Source organism: Petaurus breviceps, unplaced genomic scaffold (genome assembly GCF_028583685.1).
Source record: "Petaurus breviceps papuanus isolate PSGF00001 unplaced genomic scaffold, PetGlider_PUasm1.0 139, whole genome shotgun sequence".
NCBI lineage: Eukaryota > Metazoa > Chordata > Mammalia > Diprotodontia > Petauridae > Petaurus > Petaurus breviceps.
Window position 1 is genome coordinate 10,415,740 of NW_027185697.1, and position 23,324 is coordinate 10,439,063.

The 23,324-nt window shown below is 46.3% G+C and overlaps 1 protein-coding gene across 3 annotated transcripts in view; it reads right to left on the bottom strand.

The window, feature by feature from the left end:
• PAIP2B (poly(A) binding protein interacting protein 2B) overlaps positions 1-23,324 on the bottom strand; it is a 70,208-nt gene that overhangs the window by 23,113 nt on the left and 23,771 nt on the right. Inside the window, exon 1 of one of the 3 annotated variants that reach the window (XM_069066496.1) lies at positions 7,115-7,269. The exons of the other annotated variants lie outside the window; for them this stretch is intronic. The gene's annotated coding sequence lies outside the window, so the exon portion shown is untranslated. Of the gene's footprint in view, positions 1-7,114; positions 7,270-23,324 lie in introns of those variants that run through there. 3 annotated transcript variants of the gene reach the window in all.

Genomic DNA, 23,324 nt, shown 5'->3' on the forward strand with positions numbered 1-23,324 from the left:
TAAATTATCTCTCCTGGATCTATTTTTCCAGGTCACTGGTTTTTCCCATGAGATATTTCACATTGCCTTCTATTCTTTCATTTGTTTGGATCTGTTTAACAGCATCTTGATTTCTCATAAAGTCATTAGCTTCCATTTGCTCCAATCTAATTCTGAAACAATGATTCTCCTCAGTGAGCTTTTAAGATTCTTTTTCCATCTGGAAAATTAAGCTTTTCAAGGCATTCTTCTCTTCATTGCCTTTTTGAGGCTCTTTTGCCATTTGAGTTAGTCTATTTTTTAAGGTGTTATTTTCCTCAGTCAGGCTGTTGACTCTCATTTCGTAATTTTCTTGTATCATTGTCATTTTTCTTCCCAATTTTTCCTCCACTTCTCTTATCTGCTTCTTAAGGTCCTCTATCACCTGTAACCAGCTCGTATTTACCTTTGAAGCTTTTGGTGCAGGAGTTCTGACTTCACTGTCTTCCTCCTGTTCCATGCTTTGGTCCTTTTTGTCCCCAAAATAGGAGTCTAATGTTGGAATCTTCTGTCTGCTTTGTTTCCTTTGCCTGGTCATGTCGCCCCTCAGTCACTTGACCCCTGGGCTTTTTGCCACAGTAGAACTCTGCCACCAGACAGGGGAGCTTTCGTCCCAAACGCTGGGGTTTTCTCAGCTGCTGGAGGTATTAGTTGGGTGCCCTCTCTGAGGTCTCCACACGCTCTGGCAAGCTGGATACATGCCCCAGGACCTCCACCCTAGACTGCAATACAGATCCAAGCAGATTAAAGCAAGAGCAATTATCCCTCAGACTGGTGCTTGGTCCCCCTACACTCTGCAGGCCAGGAGCTGAAGCTGCCATCTGGCACTGGCTGGCTGTGCTGGCACCTCAGCAAGCCACGCACTCCCACTTACTGGGTCCCAAAGTTCAGACTGCACTGACCTCTCACTTTGTCCTTCGCATCTATGTGTTGATGAATCTGGAAATGGCCATAGCCACTGCTGATCTGGAGTCCCTCCTGCCGGCGGCTGGTCAGGCCCACCCTGGGGCTAAAGCCTCGGAGTGGGGCTGGGTTCAGCTCCCAGAGCAATGTGCTGGCCGATTCCTGCCTGCCTGCTGGGCTGTCCTCAGCGGGAGGTTAGCTTCTCTGTGCCATTTTGTGGGTTCTTCAGCTCCAAAATTTGTTTGGAGTCCCCTTTTTACATGGACTGGGGAAGGTGGAAGCTGGAGCAGTGGGGAGGTCCTGCTTCTACCCCGCCCCAGCAAGACAACTTTAAGATAACATTTCATACCCACTAAATGGGAGAACCTAACCTCCCATTTTGATAAAATCCAATAGTTATTCCTTCCACATTTTGGGGTTGGGGTGGGGTGCCCCCCTCTCCACCTCTACCTGAAACCTAGAACATTTGCATAAATTTTTTGGCCCTCCCTTTGTATCAGAGAAGAAGTCTGAATTATTACCCTGATATTAAAAGATAAAATGTCGATATTATAAAATACTATACATACATTTTATGCGTTTCTGACTTTCTGAATTTTTTCTGTGTTGTCTGCAGTTTCTGCAAAACTGCCCCCAAACTCCCATTTAATTTCTTCTGCCGATCCACAATATAATCACAATGGGGAAAGCTGCAATGTGGAAAGGATAACTGTATTGACAGGGCTTCAGGTAAACAGACACTATTACATTGTTGGTGGGACTATAGAATAAAGGATAACTTCTAGAGAATAGAATACCAACATATAAAAAGTCAAAAATCAGCTCAATCCCTAAGACCCAGTGACTCCCCTGAAAAACTCTATCCAAAGGACATCATGAAGAAGAAAAGAGAACTTGTCTGTAGAAAAATACTCCAGCGGCACTTCCCCATGTAGCTCGAAGCTGCTGTCCGCTCTCTCTCCCCTGGTTCTCTCCTCCTTCCCTCCGGCCTCTGATAAAGGGCAAACACTAACCTTTCCCCTAGTGCTCTGCAATGCGGGACCCTCCCCTCCATCTCAGGACAGGCCCAAAGGGGTCCAGCTTCCCAGGACACCAACAAGATACCGATGGCACATCCCGGCTGCCCACCAGCTATCGGCCGCTGCCGTTTATTTCAGTTGTTATTGTTATTATTATTTTCATTTACTTCTCTGACTGCATCCTTTCTTCTGGGTCTCTTCAGTAACTTGTCAAACTGCAGCCTATGTGTGTGTGTGTGTGTGTGTGTGTGTGTGTGTATATGCACACACGCACGTGCACACACACACTATTAAATGTTCCTACTTCTAGTCAAAAGTCTCCAAAGGCTCCCTGTTCCCTCCAGGACAGAATAAAGATTACTTGGCCTGGCACTGAAGCCCACCCACTTTGGCTCCCATGTGCCCTGCCAGCCGTGTTTCCTCTAACTTCTGGCTCCCACTGCCCTTTTCCATCCAACTGCTCTGCTAACTGTTCCCATACAGGCCAGTCATCTCCTGTCCCCTTTTTGTAGTGGCACAAGTGGCCCCTCATGACTGGAACAGGCTCCCTCCTCCTCTCCAACTCAGAGAATCACTTTCTATAAAGCCTAGCTCAGGTACCACCCTCATTCTGTGGCCCTTCCTGAATGTAAAATTTTCCAAAAACTGGAGCCTTGCCATATCTGCCTGCTCGTCTCCCATGCCCTAAGCCCTTCTCTCCATTCCCCTAGCCAGCAATTCAGCCCAGGTCCCTAGGCCTCTGGCCTCCCAGGTAGTCAACTGCCCATCCTCCACAGCACTGCCAGTCCAGAGCGACACCATTCCCTACACTCACACTCCTCGCCTCCTCGACCACACAATCATATCCCAGCACACCCCAACAAGGGCTACTCCCCCCATCTGTAGCTGGGGCTCCTATCCATGTAGTGCTGAATGAAGCTGGAGAACGGCAGGACGCTCCACTCCAACCTGTATTACACACTTGGGCCTTCAGTGCCTGCTCCAGCCCCATACCAAGTGCCGGTCTCCCATCCTCATTTCTCCTCTGGCCTCACGACTCAGCCAGAGAGCTTCCTCTCCTACCCTCTCATCGCCTCACCAGAAAACCCCTCCTCATACTTTCCTGGCCCCATTCTCAGCCATCTTCTCTCGACCATGACCACTGCCCCACACTCTCATCTTCCATCTCACTCTGCCCACACACCTGCCCAGCTGTTGTTTCTGCTTAAAAGCCTTGTTGAGATCAGTCCTTCCCCCCTCAGCTAAGCTCCTGGAGAAATCTGCACCAGGGATGTCAAACTCAAATAGAGAGGCCTGAAAGGCAGCGTGGGGAGTGAGAAAACCACACCTGAGTGTGATTTTGGTGGAACAGCACTTTTATTTACATTGTTAAACATTTCCCGGCTTGAAGCGTGCCTTAGCAGGGGAGCCTGTGACCCCCATGATGGACATGAAGGCTGCTTAGGGCTTCTTAGCCCTCTATGGTCTGACTTCTGCAGTCGCCATTCAACTGAAATGGCTCTCTCCCATGTTGCTGGCTCTTAATCGACAAATCTCATTGCCTTTTCTCAATCTTCATCCTTCCTGACCTCTCTGAAATCTATGACACTGCTGATCACCTTCTCTTCTCTAGGTTCTGGGGCACTCTGTCTGTCTCTCTGTATGTCTGTCTGTCTCTCTCTCATGGTTTTCTGTATTTTCCTCCAGGTCACTCACCTTTAACCATGGGTGTCCCCCAAGCCTCTGTCTGGGGCCCTCTATGCCATCTCACTCGGTGATCTCCTTAGCTCTCATGGGTCTATGTAAATGATTCTCAGAATCACACACGCAGCTCAAAGGCTAAGTGCCATCTCTGGCCACCAAGTGCCTACTGAATATCCCAAACTGGGTGTTCCATTGGTATCTCAAACTCAACATCTCCAAAACAGAACTCACAATCCTTCTCCAGAAAACCTTCCTCTTACTGTCGACAGCCCCACTATGTCAGTGGCAAAGCAGGGATTCAGAACGAGGCCATCTCCCTCTGGCTTCCAATCCCTTTCTGCTCTTGTGATCTACCTGCACAGGACGCAGGTGGTGTCCCTTAACCTGTATGGAAGACGTATCAATGTTTTAAAAGGGTCATTGTTTAGTCTCTTCTTTTTAAATCACTTCACTTCTGCATTTTGATTCCCTTCTCCCTGACCCAACATTTTAAACTATGCCTTGTAACACAGAATAAAGAAAGAAGGAACCAGAAGGTTCTGAGTAACCAATATAAACCAGGTGAGGAGGCTCTGAGAGCTCTGGCCTTGCTGGGAAGGCACAGAGGCGAATCCTCTCTTCTCCCGAGGCCAAGCTCGGTCATCAATCACAGCATGACGTGCTCAGGCACTTAACAGATAGGCCAGGCCTGTCAGGCCCTCAAGTCAGAAACACAAAGAACAAAACAATCTCTGCTTGCAAGAAGCTGGCATCCTAAAGGGGAAACAACAAGCTCATTCATGCACCTGTGCTGTTAGTGGCTGGTCCTCTGTTCTTCAGGACAACAAGTTCATGCGCCTGTGCTGTTAGTGGCAGGTCCTCTGTTCTCCAGGAGGACCAAGGGCATCACAGGGTGATGCATCAAAACTGAGTGAGGTGCGCTTGCACAAAGCTGTCAGTCTCGATCTCCCCTCCAGAGTCCCAAGTCCAACGGCAAGACAGAAGTCGATGGCTGGTGATGGCCTGGGATGCAGGGGGTGTCCTTGGTGTCTCTGATGTCTGACCAAGTTCTGAGCCATCCGGGGAACCTGTTTCGGCCACCTCTATGGCCACTGGAACAACATCCACCCATTCCATGGAGGGAAGTCTTCACCTGCTTGTGGCCTGCTGGCTTCCCCTCAACCTGGTTTAGGCCATCTGCCAAGATGGCTTACTGGGGTGTGGCCTCTGGATCCACAGGGGAGAAGATGGGTGAGAGGCCCTCACACCAGAGGCGCCAGTCCTCCCTGAACACCCCACACACCTCGCAAACAGGCATACATACATACATGTATGCACGCAACATACGGAACATAAACACAAAGTGAATAAATACAAAGCTATATAGGTAGCTAAATATAAGGTCGTTTAGGTGGGTGAGGAAAGGGAGTATGAGCTATGTCTTGAAGGAACAGACGGGCTCTGAGGAAGCGGTGACATGGAATGGGGGTCCACCAAAGAGCCGAGACAGGGTCAGTCCAGCTGGGCTGAAGAGTACAGAAGATGGAGTAGTGTCCCATGAGGCTGGAAAGCTAGTGAAAAGCTGAACGGAGTAGACACAATGGGAAACCACTGGAGCTGACTGGGAAGGTCAACAAGCATTTATTGAGCCTTCACTGCGTGCTCAACACTGCTGGGCCCTGGAGATACAAAGAAATGCAGAAACAGGGTCTCTGCCCTTTACTGGGGGAAACCATGCAGATGCCTGTGTGCATACAAGATACCTATCTACAACACTGCCAGCAGATGTCAATGTATGCCTAGACGGATCTCAGAGAGAGTCACTTTGGGAGGGAAGAGGAAAGGTCACCTTGACACTGGAATTTGAGCCAAAGGTCTGAGAAGGCGAATGGTGGGGAGCGGGTGAAGAGGTGTGCATTAAGGAGACAATTCTGTGCAAGTAGCAACAGAGGCTGGTGTGGCCGAGTCTTAGAACACGTGGACGGGAGCGGTGTGAGAAGGGAAAGGTAACAAGAGGCCAGGCTGGAAAGTCCAACAGAAGGTCTTCTCACTGACCCTGGAGGTAACAGGGAGCCACCTGAGTTTACAGAGAGGAGGGCTGGGCAGTGACTAGATCAGATCCATGTCTTCAGCAACCTGCTTTGGCAATGGAGTGGAGGATGGACTGGAATGGGGAAAGACCCGATTCAGGAAGACCAACCAGCAGCTGTTACAATAATCCAGGCAGGAGGTAATGAGAGTCTAAGAGACTAACTCAGGGTTACAGAGCCAGGACAGATAGAGGGGGGGGACCAAGAACCCAGGCACATCTTCTTGGATCTATCCGTTACACCAGAGGCGACCAACGTAGCTCAGGCGGTCACACATCGCCAACAACATGCCCCAAAGCCACCCAACCAGATTAAAATGTGATTGGGAAATATTTAACAAAAAGTTCAACAGAACAGATAACATTACATTTTAAAACTGTCAATATGTGGCCACAGGGACCCTTATACGTGGATTAGTGGACCTGTTTCTATTTTAACTTAACGCCACTATTCTAAACTATAAATAAATGTCTGTAGAAATTAAGAATGCCTATAACAAAGGGTAAATACAAAGATAAATAAGACCTGCTCCCTGCCCTAACAGAGCTCGCAATATGAGAATCAGCTATGACTTTTAAAAATATCAATGCTTTTTTAAAAACTCCCTGTCACAAGGCGGCTAGGTGGTGCAGTGAATAGAGCACTGGCCCTGGAGTCAGGAGGACCTGAGTTCAAATCCGACCTCAGATACTTAATACAAAAACTAGCTGTTGTGACCTTGAGCAAGTCACTTATCCCCAACTGCCCTCCAAAAAAAAAAAAAACCTCCCTGTCACTACCCAATGGCTGTCCTCTCCCTTTATCACAATATTCCCCAGAGCTAATCACAGATGCTGTGGTCAGGTTCACTCTTTTATTGCCAGGCTCATTGTTCTACCCCAGTTTAAACCTTCCTCACCTTACACCTAGATCACAATCCCTAGCTGGTCTCATTGCTGGAAAATTTCTACTTCTTCCGCTTTAGGAGAGGAAGCTTGTTGGAGTGAAGAGAAGAGATCTGGGCCAGGCCTCAGGTTCAGACACTGTGTGGCCATGGGAACTTACTAGCTGGGTGACCTCTCTCAGCCTTAGTTTCCTCATCTGAAAAATGAAGGAGCCGGACTTGATGGCCTCCAAGGCCTCTTTCAGCTTTAAACAGAGAGCCTTTGATTAATCTCCTTAAAATACGGTTTTAATCATGTTCCCAGACCCATGACCATGGATCATATCAAATCTTAACTCTGTTTGGCTTGCAAAATCCCCTTCCCATTCCCCCACCAGGTTCCCTCGGCACCCTTATTTCCCAGTCCTCTCGAGCTGAACCAGACTCCTCTCTGCCCTGCTCCCATGTTACGCTTTCTCTGAGGCCATGGCCAGTTCCTCCACCTAAAACCCCTGCCTCTCCTCCATTCATACAACTCTTGGCCGTGCTTCAAACATTACCTAACTCAAGTCTCACAACTCCCTGAAGACTTCTCCTAGGAGTCAGTCCGTATTTCTCTCGTCCCTTGCTTCAAGCCAGACAGAGGCACTCACAGTTAGCTGGTCAGGGGCCCGGTGCTAAGCCCTCAACAGGTCTCCACCAAACTGGAAGGGAGGGCAAGGATGAGAAGTAACAGCTGGTTTAAACAGATGGCATGAGCAAAGACAGAGCCTTGAGACAGGCGATCTCATCTGATCACAACACCCAGGGAGGGAGGCATGATGAGCGCTAAGAAGTTCCAAGAGAGTAGGGGACTTGCCCTAGGTCACACAGACACAAAGACTCCCGGGGGGGCTCTTGTCTGTATTTGCCACATCAGGAGAAGCTTAGAAAACACTAGTGACGACAGGGCTGCTCACTCCTTGGATGTCTCCTCCCCACCCTGGGAGCAGATATGTGACTCTGCCTTCACCCTCCCCACACATGCCCAAGAGCCATGTGACAGCTGACAAAAAGAGCCCTTGAAATGAACGACATAGGGCAGGGCGAACGCGTCACTCGGCAGCGGGCCACAACGCCGCGGCTGAAGCACCTGCTCTGGGCCAGGCATGGGACACGAGGAAAAGTGAAAGAATCCAAAAGACAGGAGGAAGGCAGCACTGAGCAACTGTGAGGCTACACGGGGAAGTCTTGGGGAAGGCACCAAGGCTGAGGAGGGTCAGAAAGGGCAAGTTTAGCTGGGAATCGAAGGAAGCCAGGAAACCTGGGAGAGGAGGGGAGGCGTTCTCAGCCCAGGGCCTGGCACATGGAACGCCTTGTGTTCTGCTCAAGAACAAAAGGCCAATGCCACTGGGTCACAGAGTACATGGGGCGAGTAAGGCAGGGGAGGAATGGAAAGGAGCAGATTATGATGGATTTTCTGTTTCATCCTGGAAGCAACAGGGAGCCACCGGAGCCTACTGCATAAGGGGGATTCCGGTCAGACCTGGGCTTTAGGAACTCCACTATGATAGCTGGAGGGGGGCACAGACTAGAGACAGGGAGACCAACCAGCTGGCTCTTGCAATCACCCAGGCAGCAGGTGATTAAAGACCATACCAGGGCTGTAGCAGTGTCAGAGCAGTCCTATAAGAGGACCCATCAGACTTCGCAGCAGATTAGCTAAGGGAGGAACGACACCTAAGCTGTTAGCCTGGGTGCCTGAGAGGGGGCTGTTGCTCTGGACAGTAATAGGAAAGTCAGGAAGAACAGGACTGGGGAAAAAGACAATGATTCCATTTTGTTTGCATTAAATTTAAGATGCCTACAGGACATTTGATTCAGGCTGTCTAGCAGGCAAGGCAGTTGGAGATGCAAGACTAGAGATCAGGAGAGAGACTGGAGCTGGACAAAGATCTGGGAATCATTTTACAGAGATGTTAGCTGCAACGCTGGGGAGATTCCCCAAACCCACAGCACAGAGAGGACCCAGGACAGAGCCCTGGAGGACACCTTTTAGTGAATGCAACTTGGAGACCGAGGAATGGACAGTCAGGTGGAAAGAAAACCAGGAGCAAGGAGAGCCATGACAACCTAGGGAGAAAAGTATTTCAATGTCAGAGGCTGCAGAGAACAAGGAGGACGAGGATTAGAGAAGGGCACCTGGTCTGGCTCCTGAGGAAGAGCTCTTCCACCTGAGTGACAAGGTCAGAAGCCAGACTGCAGAGAGATCAGAAGAGAGGGGGGAGAGAGGGAGGCACCGGCTGTGGACAGGCTTCTGGAAGAGGTTAGTCACAAAAAGGAGGAGAAACAGATGATGGCTGCTGGCAGAGACGGAGGACTCAAGCAAGGGTTTTCTGAGGAAGGAGGAGACAGGGCAGTTTGCAGACAGCAGTGAAACAGCCAGGAGACAAGGAGAGATTGAATGTGAGTGAGAAAGCAGACTGAATGGTGAAGGGGACAACCTTGGAGAGAAAGGGGAGGGAATGAGATGGCTCTCAGCTTCAGCTTCCTCATCTGCTAAATGAAAGGGCTGCGCTAGGTCTTCTCTGAGGATCCTTCCAACTCTGCACCCACGATCTTAGAACGTTATTTTACACAGAGAGAAAAGGAGGTTGGCCCAAGACCTAACAGCCAGTCAGTAAGGGAGTTAGAACTCAATCAAGGCCTTGGCTCCAAGTCTAGTGGTCACCAAGACCCTGCTCCTTAAAAAATACCCTTCTTGCTTCTATGTTCCTGCTCTGGTAGACACACATAACACATGTGCAAGAAAATAATAACCTTCTCCATGAAGGCAAACTGTAACAAATACCTGAACTAAAGAAACTCCAAGGTCCATCCTTGAGTAAAAAATGTGTGCCATTTTCTAATGTGTATGGGGAGGATGAAAATAACACAGGCCGCTAAAGGGAAGACAAAATAAAAGAGGTCTCTGCTTATGCTACAACAGACAGTACAGACATTACACAGGCCACCCAATAGGAAAGTTCTCTCCGTTCTTTTTGAGGTGGCAAGGATCATTCCTCTGGATGCTGCTACCAAATGTTCTTCCTAAACCATTTCTAACACACTTCATTCTAGTATATCTATTGGACAGCTGGCAAGCCTGCTGCCAATGCCACACGGGACCCCACAGGCAAGAGGACACCCTCCAGGTTCTCATGACAAAAGGAGCCAAACCAAATGAACGGTTTCATAGTAACATTCTTGACCTTGCCAAAAGGGCAACCTAGCATTCCTCTCCCCGAAAAGCACTTGGCAGACAGAACAAATGCCAAGCTGGTCTCTCCCTACCCAAGCGGAGAGCATCCACAAAAAACTAAAGCTCGACTCTCTGAAACATCTGCCTATGCCAGAGAAATCAATCACATCTTTCTGCAAGGCTGGGAGGAAGGAGGAACAAATCACCCTCTTGCTTGAGAAATGAGCCAAGAATATAAGCAGCCAATCATAAGACTATGTTTATGAGGAAAGTGGAAAAATACTGAGTTCTGCGGAGGTCAACATGGGGCTGAGCACCAGAACAGCCCGACGCTTCAGCAAGGCTGGGGTAGGCTGGGATAGCTTTTCTGCCACACTAGCAAGCAGTGTACAGGTCAGCGCACAGCCCGGCTTTATGCCTCTTATCACACTCCTTCACAGAGATGTGCAATGTCTGGCTGCTACTCATTGTGGGGATTTCAGAAAGGCATCCGGAAAACAAAGGGGCCCAGGCGCTTACCCACTAATAGTGATCGTGCTCGAAGGTTTGCAAAGCGCTTCATAGACATTATCTCACTTGATTCTTTCAACAAGAATAGGAGATAGGTGCTTTATTATCATTCCCATTTTACAGGTAAATACACCGAGGCTAGACGCAGTTATGTGACTTCCCCAGGGTCACAAAGATGTTAAGTATTTGAGACAGGATGGGAATAGAGATTTTTCCTGACTTCAGTCCTCAACCCACGATATCACCTAGGTGCCTCCAAATGGGACATTTTTTGTGGGACAAATTGTGGTCTGTGAATGTAATGAAAATGATTACACTGTAAAACACATAAGCAGGCATGAGTGATATCAGAGAGAGTGCTGTTAGGAACTGCAGAGGAACCCTAAGAGAAAGGTGGTCTCTACATAACTGTGATGACTAATCTTGGTCCCCTGGAAGAGATAAGAACTCTCTTCTCTCAGCAGATCAGTGGGTCATTTGGACGTGCAATGCTGCAAAGACCATGATGTCAGCTGCTTTGGTTTAACAACATTTTGTCAGAGGGAAGGATTCAATTGAGGTGGGAGTGTGGAAGCAGCCACATTAATACTCTAAAACAACTTTAATGTAAAAATGAAAGCTATCAATGAAACTTGAAAAGACAAAAACACTAAAAAGTTAAGGTTATGGCATCTGGGATGCTCAGCAAGTGTGAAGGGAGCCAGGCTGTGCCAAGGGAGGGAGCTTTGTAATCTACCTGCCATGCTGCCCCTGCAGCCTCAATGGCAAAGCCAAGGAGGAAGAGACTATACCACGAGGAGCAAGGCCTGACTGGGGGCTGGCACTTCCATTCCCTGCAAGAAACTATAAAAGCAAAGCTGGTTCATCAGTTGGGGAAAAAAAAAAAACTCAAGGCAACAAGAAAGAAAAAAATCTTTAGTTTGATATTAAAAATCAAGGCTTAATTCATGCCTCAAAATCAGCCAGGAATACAAAAATATTACATTTTGTAAAGAAGCAGCTAGTATGTGTCATGCATCAGTCCTAGAATTCTGCCAGCAATCACTTCGCTTCTCCTCCAGCCAAAGAAAGGACTAAACACAATCACCAGCTTTGAGAGATGCCCCAAACCACGACCAATCTGCTGCAAAGTTCTTTTAGCAACTCTCAAGGCAGAAAAAAGGCTATGCTGAACATTTCCAGGACGTTCTGGTACACTTCAAGCTCTCCTTGGAGAACGCCCAGTGGACGCCTTACTTCTCAGGCCATTCCCAGAGGCAGCGCTGTACTTCAGCAGACAGCATGCGTCCTCAGGACATTGTGAGGAGCCAAAGAAGCTGCGTGTGTCTTGGTGCATGTGACAGGAACTCAAACGTCCAAATGGTGGCATAAATCTCTCGGTGGCAAACCCTTCTTTCCCCTTCAGTCACTGCACTTCCTTGTGTGGGCTCAGGCAAAGTCAAAGCAGGGATTAGCACACAGAGAAAGCTAATCTGCCCATTAATCGTCACCAGACACTCGCCCTTTTAGCGTGGCACTTAAGAGTTCCCAGGTACATGCCAATCTGAACTGACAACACAGACTCTCGTGTTAAATACAGAAAATTGGACGTAGACATTACCAGCCATGTCCACTTAACATCCAAATGTGTGTGACAAGTAGCAAGCAAGTCGGACTGTCATGGTCCCCAGGGTAAAGTCATTTATCCCATTAAATCTAGCCTCCAGCTGAATCATTCCTAATTCCAAACACACTCTGCCCTTGGATTTAGTGCCAGAGTAGGGCCAGAGACCCAATATCACCCTAACAGGCAGAGGGGCAGCGGCACCATGACATCTGTGCAGTGGGACGGCCACTAACAAACTACTTACCCACGCACATGAGCATGTTCCTTCAACATCGCCAATTTGAAAGTCCCTCATGTACTCCAGTGATGACGTTCATGCTCATTCTAAAAAGCAACTTCAGAGGCAGCACATAAATCACACTAGAAAACGTCTCGTTGCTTGGCAGCCACAATCCTGTCCTTAAACTCCAAGATGTCACTGACCAATCTGACCCCTAGATTTAGTTTTGAATGACTTTTGGCTATGAAAAAAAATCCGCTCCACCATCAAAGGATGGACCGCCAGTCTGGACAGTCGAGAGTTCCAGCCCCTGAGAGCAGTTCCCAAAATGCCTGGACTGAGGGCAGTGCTGTGGGTATGAAGGAAACTCTAACTTAACAGTGAGCATTCAGCTAGGTCAGAAGCAGACCTGGCACTGCAAGGGTCCCTGGACAGCACCTAGTCTAGCCCCTCTCCTCTGCAGACGGAGAAACTGAGACTCCGAGAAGTAAGTCCCAGGCCTAGAAACTAGCCAGCGGCCCGAATCCCAGTAAAGGTAAGGCCGGGGCTTGTCCCGCTCAGGGCCCCGGGCTGGACGCAGGAGTGAAGCAGCACCTTTACAGAACCTCCGCTAGAGGGCGAGGCGAGCGCAGGCTCGTCAGCAGCCACCTGCACCGGACCTGGGGCTGCAAAGGAAGCAAGCCCAGCAGGATGCCTCTCAGGAGCTCCGCTGGGCTGTTTAGCACGCCTTGGCTTCACAAATGCCCTCTGAAATGTCAGCAGGGATCCCTGTTCAGGTGGGCGAGGAGCAGGGCTGGATAGGAGTCAGAAGGCCTGGGTTCAAATGCGGATCTCCCCTGCATTGGCAGACCCGGCAAGGCACGTCTCTCCCGGACTCAGTTTCCCCATCTGTAAAATGAGGGGGTTCGATGAGAGGCTTTCCAAGAGCCCTCCCAACTCTGAAGCCCTAATTCTGTGACCCGAAATCAGTACTTTCTTTTATCAGGGCTCCTCAAAGTGAAGCCTGCTGACTTAGGGGGCCAACAGCCAGGCTGAGGGATGGGAAACATCATCTCACAAACATTCATGAAGCACCTACTGTGTGCCAAGAGCTGTGCTAGGCACCGGAGATACAGACAAAGGCAGCGCCTGTCCTCAGGGCACTCCCGGTGCGGCGGGGAGGAGCACGGAGCCGAACCACGGGCAGAGGGGCGCACCCCCGCAGTCAGCCCCCAGCACTCAGCAGCAGGCCCTTGGTGAGCGCTCACTGACCCTCCGCTTCACTCTCTGTCCCCTTCGGCTCTAGCCTCAGTCACTTCTCCACTCAAGCTAGGAGGCTTTGGATGGAAGAGGGAGTGGGGGCAGTGAGGCTTGCAGAGTCAGGAGTGGTGTTTGGGTTAATGAGATGACCTCCGTCCACTCATGAGCCAAGTGCCGGCCTCCACTCCTCACCTCCCATCCTGTGGGCTCCACCCTTCTCTCCACCTACCAGCCCTGCCACGGGCCCTCTCACTTCATGCCAGGACTGTCCAAGTGACCTGCTACTGGGTCTTCCTGCCACAAGTCCCACTCTAGTCCATTTCCACTCAACTGTCAAAATGAACTTCCTAGAGCTCGGCTCTGGCCATGTCACTCCCCTGTTCAATCAACTCCAGGGGCTCCCTCTCACTTGTAGGAAGAAATCTGCATGTTGTCTCTTCCACTGGAATGTGAGCTCCTAGGCCATCCAGACTTAGATGGGCTTTTATCTTTTAAAAGCAGGACTACAAATCTACAAACCTGCCTATTTAAAACAGGAAAATCACAATGTTAACAAGACTAAGAACATACCATGACTTTTTAGACTAGAACCTTAAAAACTTGTACTTTTACAAGAAAGATCCAAAATGACAAGAGGGCTCTGCTATCTTCCATCCAGAGGTGGTACTATCCATGTACCCCATCCAAGGACACCCTCAAAAAAGACCTCCTGGCTATTAAACCGTGCCTACCTTTGATCCAGCAAAACCACCGCTAGGCCTGTGTCCCAAACAGATCATAAAAAAGGGAAACGCACCCACATGCACAAAAATGTTTATAGCAGCTCTCTTTGTGGGGACAAAGAGCTGGAAATTGTGTGGATGTCCATCAGCTGGGCAATGGCTGGGCAAACTGTGGTATATGACTGGAATACTATTGTGCGATAAAAATGATGAGCAGGCAGATTTCTGAAAAACCTGGAAAGATTTACAAGAACCGATAGAAAGTGAAGTGAGCAGAACCAGAAGAACGCTGTACACAGTAACAGCAACATTATCTGATGATCAACTATGACAGACTTTGCTCTTCTCAGCAATACACTTATCCAAGACAACTCCAAAAGACTCGTGATGGAAAATGCCATCCACATCCAGAGAAAGAACTACGGAGTCTGAATGCAGAGCAGAGCAGAACAGACTATTTTCACTTTTGTTGGTGGTGGTTTTTTTCTTTCTCATGGTTTTCCCCTTTTGTTCTGATTCTTCTTTCATAACATGACTAATGTGGAAATATGTTTAATATGATTGCACAAGTATAACCTTTATGAGACTGCTTGCTGTCTTGGGGAGGGAAGGAAGGAAAGGAGAAGAATTTGAAACTCACACAAAAATCAATGCTGAAAACTATCTTTACATGTAACTGGAAAAAAAGAATAGAAAAGCCCCCTTGTAAGGATGGTAGACTAGCTATACCAGATTTTAATCTGTACTATAAAGCAGCAGTCCTCAAAACTACTTGGTACTGGCTGAGGAATAGAGGAGTGGATCAATAAAATAGATTGGGTACATGAGACTCAGCAGTCAATGACTAATCTACTGTTTGATAAACCTAAAGACCCCAGTTTTGGAGATAAGAACTCACTATTTGACAAAAACTGCTGGGAAAACTGGAATATAGTATGGCAGAAATTGGGCACAGACCATTATCTAAAACTGTATACCCAAATCAAGTCTAAATGGGTGCGTGATCTAGGTATAAAGGCTGATACTCTAAGCAATCTGGGAAAGCAAGGAATAGTTTACCTGTCAGATTTGTGGAGACGGGAAGACTTTGTGACCAAACAAGAATTAGAGGGCATTATAAAATGCAATATGGATAATTTTTTTTAAAAGCAATTGGGGTTAAGTGACTTGCTCGAGGTTACACGGCCAGTTATTTTGTGTGGGTGCCAAGTATCTGAGGCCAGAACTGATCCTGGGTCTCCAGACGCTGGGGCCGGCGCTCTTACTCACTGCGCCACCTGGCCACTCCAGTATGGATAATTTCGATTACATTAAATTGAAAAGCTTCTGTACAAACAAAGACAATGTAACCAGGATTAGGAGGGAAGTGGAAAATTGGGAAAGAATTTTTACAACCTATGTTACTGATACAGGACTCATTTCTAAAATATACAGAGAATTGAGTCAAATCTATAAGAATACAAGTCATTCCCCAATTGATAAATGGTCAAAGGATATGAACAGGCAGTTTACAGAGGAAGAAATTAAAGATATTTATAAGCATATGAAAAAATGCTCTAAATCACTATTGATTAGAGAAATGCACATCAAAACAACTCTGAGGTACTACATCTCACTGGTCTGATTGGCTAACATGACAAAACAGGAAAATGATAAATGCTGGACAGGATGTGGACAAATTGGAATACTAATGCATTGCTGGTGGAGTTGTGAACTGATCCAACCATTCTGGAAAGCAATCTGGAATTATGCCCAAAGGGCTATAAATAATTTCATACCCTTTGACCCAGCAATACCATTTCTATGGTTGTATCCCAAAGAGATCTTAGAAGTGGGAAAACAACCCATATGTACAAAAATATTTATAGCAGCTCTTTTTGTGGTAGCAAAGAATTGGAAATTAAAGGGGTGCCCATCAATTGGGGAATGGATGAACAAGTTGTGGTATATGCATGTTATGGAATACTATTGTGCTATAAGAAATGAGGAGCAGAAAGACATCATAGCCTGGAGAGGCTTATATGAACTGATGCTGAGTGAGAAGAGTACAGTCAGGAGGAATTTGTACACAATTACAGACACAACGTCTGTGTGACGACAACCAACTTTGATAAACTGGACTCTTCTCAGCAATCCAGAGACATAAGTCAAACCCAAAAGACTTATGATAGAGAGAGATGTTTACATCCAGAGAAAGAACTGAGTTTGAACCCAGACTGAAGCAAACTACCTGCCCTTTTCCTTTTTCTTGTTTGGTTTTGCTTCCTCTTTCCCATTCTTCATTCCATCTGATACAATCCTTCTTTATAACCTGACTAATGTCTAATGTGAAAGTATTTGCAGATACTATACTTGATTGTATGTCGCCGTGGGGGGAGAGGGGGGAGGGAGAGAAAATTTGAAACTCAAGGAATTGTGGTAATGAATCTTGTAAACTAAAAGTAAAGAAATCAATGAAGACAAAAAACAAAACAAAACAAAACAAAAAAAAAGAAAAGCCCCCTTGGCTTGGGTTCTCAATGGTCTACTTGACCTTTATACACAGATTTAAATCCAACATTTAACACCTACACTATGTTTTTAGACTATAAATCTTTCATCAAGTAGGGACTTGTCTAGCCTTCTCTCTTTTGAGAAAGTGGATTAATGATGATTTGGCACCACCTTTGAAAAGTGAACAATCCTGCTCTGAGCAATAGTTAAAAGAACGGTGAAAAGCTGCCAAACTCATCCCCTTTCAATTACAAGATAAAGCAAAAGACAAGTCACATTTTTATAAGAAAACATAATACTGCGAAGAGGAATCAAATACCTTCAAACCAACTAATTTTTCTTCAGGATTCCTCTGACTATTCATTTCCTCAATAATTCTGGGAGATAAGAAGTCAACAAGGAAGACTGTTGGGCTACCAGAGCACTCAAAGAACAAATACTCATCTCATTCCAGATTACATAGTAGAGTTATCTTAGCAGCAGAGGTCAGAACCTTGCTTTACCTACAAAAAGCAGATGACTCAGGTGAAAAGTATTTTTCTGCCAGATTAACAAATAAAGCTTCCACATACACATATGGAAGTGGATCTATTAATAGTTTAAGCAAAAAAAATATTCACCTTTTCTTAGGAGACATTTATCTACGTCAACGGGAGTGTAAGGAAATCCCCATTTGGAGCCAAAATAGAGAAGAAAACCCATTGGGGGAAACAGAAAATTTTAAAGAACACATATGAATCAGGCCAATAAAGAGTTGGCCCAACAAATCTCAGGACATAAAGTGATCCAACATTACTAGGGGTTAGAAAGATGTTACCTACCACTTAGAGTAGTATTTTGGCTTGGAGATACTGGCTCTGCTGAATGATCATTCACAGAATTCTTAATGGCCCCTTAATTTAGGGTGCTGGAAAAACAAATTCCAAAGAATTCGGAGTTCTTTCTCACCTCTTCAAGTCATCTGAAACACCCGCCGCTGATAAGCTCCATACCCTCACCTGTGCTCTGCCCTCCAGGAGAGTCCATTGGCCCTCACCTGCCAGTATCTCATGTTCCCTGGTCTTGAAACCTTGGCATATGTGGTACTTCTCCTACCTGAATGCCCCTACTCCTCCACAACAAAAACCCACAAGCCTCCACAAAGTCTTTCCATCTTACCACATTTGGGTTTAGAAATTCCATTCCAATTTTCCCTTCACATTTATATACAGTTGGCTACATACATCTGTTTCTTGATTTAGAGGTGTATATATTACTTCTTCCCATCTTCTATCCCATCCTCCCCATCGGACTGTATGCTTCTAAAGAGCAGGGATCACCTCTTTTTTATAACACCCCTAAGATCTAACATACCATAATACCCACAGCAAGTGTTCAATAAATATTAATTGTTTACTGACTCATCAAGAGAAATTAAACCCTAGGTGCCTACCCCAAAACAAAAGGTCAAAAAATCAAGGCCTGAAGGCAACTTCCCACCAATAACTGGGACAGGTAAGAGGCTACCGGCTTGGTTTGGGTATTTCTGAAGGTTATAATAGATTTCGACTATATTTTGAAAGCCAAACTTGATTTTTTAAAAAAACCAGATGCTTCTCTATAGAGAAGTTAATGAAAATTTTCTGGAAGATGGGAAACAGCAGCTGTGCATTCTGGCTCAAGGTAGAAAGCATATGGTCCTTTTTACTACCAAAAAAATGCTTAAGCAACAGTTTGGTCCGGGACACTCCACTAGGGGTTAGGATCTGCAAACAAAAGACAGTGGCTGGGATTGACCTGGGGCAGCTCATATCTACAAACAGTTTTACTCATGCACACACTACACATCAGTTTTGCACACTGAAAATTCGTTTTTTTTAGACCTGACATGCCCATGCTGAAAACTAGCTGCACTTTGAACTCCAAGGCCTTCATTTGCTGTAACACTGTATCTGCCAATCCATGACAACCTTGGAACCAGAAAGTGGCTGCTGGGGCAGTTGGGGCAAAAACAGGTCAGCCGCCCACTCACAGGACTTCTCAAAACCTTTTGTGCTCAAGACCCTGTGGGATTCTTTGCCATGAGGAGTTGTGACACGGCACAGAACTTTAAAAGCCCTGTGTGTCCACACAGGCACAAGTCCCCTGCAGTTCACACAAAAGCTGGGCACACTCTGGAGAATGACTACTCAGAGGCCTTCCATATTTTAGTCATTTCATCCAATCTAATTTTAAACCACTGAAGTCTCTGCTGGGACAATAACCAGCCCCAACTCTGCTGACATCGCTCCAGGCTTAGGTTCCATTCATTCTTGGTTTCCCTTTGATGTTTTCTAAACCAGATGCTCTCATGTCACCAGCATAAGTAATATCACTGAACTTCAAGAACTGACTTGGTTCTCCAAGGTCATACACAGAGCCCACCCTCCCACCACGTGCCCCATCCCAACAGCCTGCAGCTTGAGCACTGGCCACTCTCCACTTCACTAGCTCTCAAAAGCCGTTCATTCCACTGTTGGACAGCTCTCACTGTTTGTAAGTTCCTTCCATAACCCAAATGTTCTAGTTCTTTCTGCCCTCTGGAGATAAAGTCTTAGAATTCAAATTCTGAGAAGCAAGGTCTCACAAACTAGAGGGATTAGATCCTTTAAGTTCCCCATTAATTTACTTTGAATCAAGTATTAAAATTCTTCGGAATCTCATCTTCTTCCCAAACTGTTCCGCTTCCCAATCTTCTGCCCTCCGTTCCCCCCCCCCCCCCCCCCCCCCCCCCTGCCTCAGATGGGACACCCTGGCCTCCCCACCCCTCTAGACCTGGCAAAGCTGCCACTTCTCCCAGCAAGCTTCTCTGATGCCCTGCCTCCATTCACCCCAGAAATGGCCCTGCCCCTCTTCTCTCTATCTCAGGTCACTCTCCTATGTAGACAGTAATTTTTTTGGCCTGCTTTATGGTGACTACTTGTGTGTTATGTCATCCCTTCAATGGCCTGGGCCATCATTATAGGCCAGCGCTTAAAGGAGTGCCTTCAATGGAAGGAGCACTTAGTGTTTGCTGAATTTCATCCTTATCTGCAGAATGCAGAGAAGGGCCTGGTTTACTGGCCTATGTGCATTCCTCCCTCTTTTACGCAACGTTGCACAATCAGATTCGATACTCTGGGAGCTACATTTCAGACTGATTTTCCCAGATCATCTTCACCAGCTCCATTCCCACCCACCCCCCCCATTCTACCTTCCTCCTCTCTATCCCTCACCCTGTACCCCATTCCTCACTTCTAGCCAGATAACACAGAACCGTGCCATTGCTATCCAACACTCCTATTTCTTCTTCAGTACAGAATTCTTTTATTTCCAAGGGCTTTGCCAAATATTTTTCTTTTCAGGCTTTACCTCATTTTATACACATTTCCTGTCTTTATCTCTAGTGACTTGAGGGTAATGAACTAATGACTTTAAGACTCCTTTATAATTACAAAACTCAAAGACAGAAATCTTGTAAAAATAAGATCTGGAATAAATCAAATCTTTTTCATGAAAAAATCACAGCTATATTTCCATTGTTTTCCACATCACTATCCACTTTTTCATGCACTAAATGAGCCCAGTGTTGTTCTCTGGCATCTCCCGGGAAGACGTGTGTCTCTCTACCTCCAAGCCACAACAATAAGATTCTATGTCAGTCTGAGAATGGCAGTAATCTGCTCCACACAGGGGACCATTCATTCTATTTGCTTCCCAAGAATCGAGGCATTCCAAGCAACCAAACAGAGGTGCTTGGACATGAGGCCTGCAAAGGGTGCACCAGCAGCTTTACTGTACAAATGCTGCTGCCTTAGCAGCCTGCCATCCAGTCCAAGTGAAAAGCTGTGGCCTGAGCCTTGTAAGCACACACAACATTTATTTCATTCACCCAAATAAGTCTGACAGCAAGTGCTCAGAAAGTTCAACATGTACAGAAGCCAAGAAAGTGTCGGGAGGAAAGGGGAGGTTTCAAGCAGTCCATAGGAAAAGACGTTTAAAAAGCAAATAGGGAACCAACTTTATTTTAAATGTAAATTACAATTACAAATAGCTCCGAAATCTGACATGTTGTCACCAAGTCAGGCATTTTCCCCTCATTTTTGTCATGGCTGCTCAATGATGTCAAACAGGTAAAACCCACCCCGGCCAGGTTAATACCTTGCAAGGCCCTGGGGACACTGAAAATGTAAACACATCGCTCATCAACAGAGTGCTTTATGGTTTCCAAAGAATCTTCCTTTCCTCTGTTTGTCCTAGCAGCATGGCCCCAAGTCCTGCAATCGCTCAGATTTCAGTCTGATTTCACTGAGCTGGGGTACTCCTGCTATGGAAATTTCCTTCACCAATGCAAATCAGAAACTTTGTTCAGCCATTTATAGTCACAGCTGCCTAAATTTCCCAAATACTAAGGATTTATTCCAACAATTTTGTTGTTCAGTCCTTTTAATTGTGTCCAACTTGTCATGACCCCATTTGTGGTTTTCTGAGCAAAGAAACTAGAATGGTTTGTCAAGTCCTTCTCTAGCTCATTTTACAGATAAAGAAACTGAGGCAAACAGGGTTCAGTGACTTGTCCAGGGTCACCCAGCGAGTAAATGTCTGAGGCTAGATTTGAACTCAGGAAAACGAGTCTTCCTGACTCCAGATCCAGCGCCCTATCCCCTATGTCACACCGCTACCCTATTTCAATAATAGGTAGAAGATCTTCCTTAATCTCCTTTAGGCTCATAGTGAGACATACCTAATACCCTTTAAAAGACACATATGGCTCTCCCTGGGTTAAAGCCACCTTATAGTCATCAAAAATTAGTTACAAACTGTGTGTTCTGCTCTAACCAAGGGTACTCCCTGCCTAGCGACCAACAGAGAAACATTTAACCCAAATTCTCTTCCCAACCACCTCCTTTCTTCCTTCCCCACGGCTCAATGAATTAAAATTTATACAGGTTTTCTCTCAGAGGCACATACAAATCTCCAATCCCACTTCTTCCTTCCCTTTGTTCCTCCAACTCTTCCCCAGTTACCTCAGGAAAATTTCTTTCCCTCTCTTCTCCTGTTCTCCCCCTCTGTCCCTCTCTTCATTCCATTTGCATGCCCAAAAAGTGACCCTGATCATAACTGAGAAGCACAGTGTTAACGATAAATCTCTATTCAGGAAAAGGAAAATTATTGTTATAAAATGAAATTAGACATAATAACCAGTGTCATCAACCTCTAATGCCCTTGAAAGTGCCCAGATGTCCCCTTCAGAATCTCTGCAAAAGTCTTTATAATTCCTAACACTGTTTCCATGGAAAAATGAATTCTAAATTCTAAACCACCAACTTTTAGAATACATATAAACTTTCTGGATACTAATTTCTAAGCTGAAAATTTCTTGCTGTAAATCCGTTTTCCGATCATTCTACAGAAAGAGCTTACCTTGTATTTCTCTTAAGTCTTGAGAGCAGTAATGCTGGAAGCTAAATCTCTGGCTGGAGTGCACACAGGGGACAAGGGGGGAGCTGGCAGTGTACCTTGAGCCTGAAGGGGGAGGGCAGAGAGGAGAAGGCCTTCTGAGCTATTGCCTTCCTCATGGCAGTTCTCTGGCTCTGGGAAGGGGAACACGGCAAGTACGCAACTGGGCTTTGTGACCAACTGGTTGGGAGGCCCTGCATTATATAAAGAGCAAACAGAAAAGTAATCTGAGTGAATCTGACTTAGATAAGCAGAGTAAAAGCAGTAATTTGGGAAGAAAAAGATGTTATTATTATTTAGTAAAAAAAAAAAAAAGATATGATTAAGCAAATACATGACTGGAAACAGAGGGAGGCCTGCTGCTGCTACTGAGTTATGTTATATTGCCTGGGCTGATTTTTCACATGGACACTGTTTGTGACTAGGGCCACATCCAAAGACTTCCTAGCTTGGAAAAACCTGGCAAAGCTTGGCAGCATTAGCCCGGCCTGAGAGGACTTAGGGTAATGTCCATGCCATCCTCATGAGACATCAGAGGAAGACTTTTACAGAGGCAATAAAAGAATAACACTCTTAAAAAAAAAAGGAGTGCTTTTGGCTGAGAGGCATCCTGAGATCGCTGAAGCTCGGTACAAATTCCAAAATGGGACCCAAATGGATTTTTCCCTTTCAATTCTGGGCTCCACTCAGTGTCCATATTTAGTGTCTGTTCAAAAAAAAATGTACTAACAGCCCAACTCACTTGACTGCCCTTCCAAATGCATATGGGTAACACACAATCTCCATCCACTTGGTCCTTCCTAGGTGACTGCTAGACCAATCTCTTGATCTCATTGAGGGGGTTCAATATTTCCAGGGTTCCATGTGTTCAGTACAGCATCAACCTCAAAGAACACCTGGAAAATCTCAACACCTCTAGGGAAGCCTTTTCTGTTTGGCCTTTTCATAGGACATCCTTCAAGAGGCTGGCCAACACCTTGGCAAACAAAGGTGTTTTTGTTACACGTTTCAATCAACGCTGCTAAATAATCCTAAACAGTTAATTTAAGTCCATGGTCAGATCTATCATGGATTCCTATATAGCCTCAACACATGCAGAAGAGAGGCAACATCACCAGCGTGGTACGAAGCATCTGGGTGCCTTACACCAGACACAGAGAGCGTAGAGGGTCCAGGATACTTTGATGGCACTGATTTATTCTGGTGTGTAGCCTCGCTCCCATACAGACACCTGCTTTCATAGCTATTCCTGGGGGGCAAACAGTTCTGGGGAAGTCTCTAGTCAAAGAATGTCAGGGCTGGA